At 38.0% G+C, this 4,163-nt stretch overlaps 1 non-coding gene across 1 annotated transcript; it reads left to right on the top strand.

Annotated features, from left to right (window-relative positions):
* Positions 1 to 2,599: 2,599 nt before the first annotated feature.
* On the top strand, positions 2,600 to 2,672 carry TRNAG-CCC. The gene has a single exon. It is a non-coding gene; the product is annotated as a tRNA-Gly (tRNA).
* Positions 2,673 to 4,163: the final 1,491 nt, after the last annotated feature.

Below are 4,163 nucleotides of genomic sequence, written 5' to 3'. Positions count from 1 at the left end.
TTCTTATGCACCACCATAGAAATACCTCACTGAATTTTCTCTATAATCTACCTACGTTAAACTCTATGTAGTATCTAGGTCTGGCCCCCTAATTTAAAAAGGATACAGATAAAACATCACATGAGGGGCACAAATTTCAAGAAGAATTAAAACAGATCTTCTAAGTAGCCATTTAAGAATTTAGGAAGATTTGGAGTCGAATATAGTCAACTCTTTGGGGCAGGAAAGTTGAGAAAGTCATCATAAACCTTCAAATATTGACTAGGCTGGCACATAGAAAATTTGTGCAGAGGTAGAATCAATGACGAGAAATTATGAGGAGGCTTATTCTGTTTTATTTTAAGAAAGAACAATCTAATAATTAACATTGTGCAACAATGCTGAGAGCTCTTTGTCTCACGAAGTATTCTGAATGCATGAGAGCAGAGGCTGGCGGGCCCAGTGTCACCACCAATATTGTAGAAGAGTTTCCTCAAGTGAAAGGAAAATTGTGCAGATGACTTCTAAGATATGCTGTAATCCTCCAATCACATCCTCTGCAAACTGACCTGAGTTAGTCTTATACTGTTGTCATTTCTTCTGAATGCCTTGGGATGCAATTTAATTTGTTTTCATTTTATTAATATTAATTTGACTAACACACTTAATAGATTATTTTGCTAACACTATGATATCAATAGTAATGTAACACATTAATCTATAAATATATTAATATAATTTTAATGTTATCTCTAATTCAATTTCTCAATATATAATTTATTTAAAATATTAAATTATTAATTTCTTAAAGTTTAAATTTCTATTTTCATTTTTAAGTGTCCTGCTTTCCTAAGTTGATGCGACACGTCTGACTCATCTTTGTGTCTTTGTGGCGTCTAACTCATTACCATGCTCATCATAAGTACTTAATACATAGTTGGCAAATGAAAAAGGATGGTCTAGAATGATGGGTAAGCACATTCAGATTATAATATTTCATAAGATGAGTAGATAACTTTTAGTACTTCTGTCTTGCTTACTACCATTCTTCCCTCTCTGAACACTGGGAATGGTGGTCATATATGGAATATGTAGCCTTCTTTCTGGCCATTAATGATTGAGCCAGAAGTTAACCCATGATTCAAGCTGAGACAATAAGATTGGGTAGCTGTATGGATAGCACGGGAACTCAGAAGAATGGTTTACTGAAAAACAATGAAGTAGATGAGAATATATTCTATGAAGGTATAATAAAAATGCACTTGAATTAATACCACTTTCTATGTAGTCATATCTGATGTACAATTTAAAAAAATGTTTTTGTTTTTTATTTATTTTGGCCAGACCATGTGGCCTGTGGGATCTCAGTTCCCGGATCAGGGATTGATCCTGGGCTGTGGCCGTGAAAGCACTGAATCTTCCCACTTGACCACTAGGGAACTCCCTTGATGTGTAATCTGAAATGCAATTAGGTTCATTCGTTTCTGTTTATACTCAAATTTAATGTTTGCCTTTCCCCCCACCCCTTTGGAATTAATTTTACTTTTCAAATACGTATAATTTTTACATGATTCAAAAGATAAACTCAGAAATCTTACTTCCATTCCTATCCTTCCTACTCATTGCTTGTAATCCTCCTGTTGTTGTTCTTTTAGTTGCTAAGCTGTGTCTGACCTTTTGCGACCCCATGAACTGTGTAACCTACCAGGCTCCTCTGTCCATGGGATGTCCCAGGCAAGAATACTGGAGTTGGTTGCCATTTCCTTCTCCAAGGGATCTTCCTGACCCAGAGATAGAGCCCACGTCTCCGGCTTTGCCGGAGGATTCTTTACCCCCTGAGCCACAAGGGAAGCCCCACAATCCTCCTGGGTGGCTATTTTATGAGCTTGTAGATTATCCTTAATATATATTTTTTGCAAACATAAAAAATGTTTTCCCTTTCTTATTATTGTTATGTATCTTGAAATTTCAGAAAGTTTATATTTTGACTGCAGTGCTTACCTTTATATTAATATTTTGTTTTTTTTTAAGCAAAAGGTCATGATTCCCTTTTTCCTTGCATGGATTTCTAAATTGCTTTAGACTTTTAACTGACTTCTTTTGACTCCCACTTATATTGGGCATTACCTGCATGCCTACCAATGGTCTTATTTTACTTTCCCTTTCTCTTTTCCAATGTTTTTAGCTGTATTATTTCCAATTTGTCAGAATGTTTAATATTTACATGCTACTCTTCCACTTTTCCCCTATTTGTACTTAAGTCTTAGACCTATGTTTAAGTATAATCAGTGCTTTTCTTTCTGTTTCCCTAGTCTTCTCTTGACAGGATACAGGTGACTGTCCAGGTGATTTCTTAGGATGGGATCATAATCATATATATTCTGACTTCTTGCATCTTTAAAACTATCTGCCTACAGTCTTGATATTTAAAGGACTTCTGGGCTAAATAACACAGCCTTGTTTTTAAAAGTGGAAATGGAAACAATTTGAGTAACCAGCAATCAGGGATTGTATAAATAGATTATGCTCGGTCAAATAATGGAATCCTGGCCTATACAGCCATTGTGCATGCTACAACCACTGTGGAAAAATATAAAATGATACATAAAACCTAGCATGATCCTTGGTGGTCCAGTGGCTAAGACTCTGCACTCCCAATGCAGGGGACCCGGGTTCAATCCCTGGTCAAGGAAAGAGATCCCACATGCCTCAACTAAGACCTGGGGCAGTCAAATAAATACGTATATAAATAAGTACACAATAAAGTGTCAGGATACTACAAACGTGTGTGCGAGTGCGTTTAGCAAAAAGTAGGTTGTGATACACACAAAAGTTAGGAGTAATTTCCTCTGATGAATATGATATTAAGAATGATTTTTAAAAACTAGGCAAAGAGCTAAAATTTCAAGGTTTATTTTTAACGTGTTTGTTTTAATCAATATCACAAGACGCAGCATACCAAGGAGAGAGCAGAATGATCTAATTAGCAAGCTCGGGACAGCCTAGGCTGGTTTCGGCACCCTCCTGTGCTAGGTACTCAATCAATGTTGGCTGGAGATGAAGAAACTAGAATTAGTCACTCCCAGGCAGAGTCATTTAAGCATTAACTTTTTTGAATCCATCTTCTGTCTTCCAGGGTTGTGCTGAAGACGAAATGAAGTAGTATGTATGTAAAACTGCAAGTCTTGGGGCTGGCATATAGTAAGTACACCTATCACTTCTTCTAAGAGGGGAAGAGAAGATTAGTACCACCTCCTTTCAGAAAACTAACAGGGATATATTCAGCTTTACTTATTTTGAAGAATAGATAAACATTTTATCTATAATAGATAAAATGAGCAGAAAGCCAGTAAAAAGAGCCTCAGGCAGCCCATAAGGGTGTTATAGAAAAACACAAGAGGGAGAAGAAAACAGACATACAGAGAGAAAAAGCAAGACAGAAGAGGTTTAGAGATCATCAGAATCTATAATTCCTAGGGCTTCTACTTGCCTATGAGTAAGCATGGAGGAAATCTATGCCCCCAAATTGTAACTGTGCTGTTATAATAAAAAGAAATAGAGTGTACATCTGCTTCTTTCATTGTTGCTGTCTAGTCACTAAGTCATGTCCGACTCTTTTGTGACCCCATGGACTATACCCTGAGAGGCTCCTCTGTCCATAGGATTTCCCAGGCAAGAATACTGGAGTGGGTTGCCATTTCCTTCTCTGGGGATCTTCTTTACCCAGGGACTGAACCTGAGTCTCCTGCATTGGCAGGCAGATTCTTTAAATCTGGGAAGCCACACCTGCTTCTTTAAGTAACTCTTAAAGGATACTAAACTCATCACTGGTCTTATAATAGCTGTCCCCTCAATAGGGCTGACCACAGATGCACCCCAGAGTAATTGAATAAGAATCTGAATGTGGAATGTCAGGCCTAGAATGTTTTAAAAGCATCTCTTTAAGTAATTCTACCAACTGGCCAGGTTTTGCTGGCCTGTACAAGGGATCACCACCTCTCCCATCTACAAAGACAGTCCCAGAGCAATTACTCCCTGAGCCCCCTTCTCTCGTAAGAGTCTCTCTGTGGAGAAGAACAGTATGTGCGCTCCTACGGGTACCTCACCCTCCCTGAAGGTGCCCTCAGTGAAAGCGGTGGTCACTTAATTCTCCCCAACAGCGAAGACCTTGTGCTTCTTCCATT

This window comes from Bison bison, unplaced genomic scaffold, assembly GCF_000754665.1.
Source record: "Bison bison bison isolate TAMUID 2011002044 unplaced genomic scaffold, Bison_UMD1.0 scf7180017864133, whole genome shotgun sequence".
Lineage (NCBI taxonomy): Eukaryota > Metazoa > Chordata > Mammalia > Artiodactyla > Bovidae > Bison > Bison bison.
Note: the sequence above shows the minus strand (reverse complement) of the source record. Positions and strands in the feature narration are given on the sequence as shown.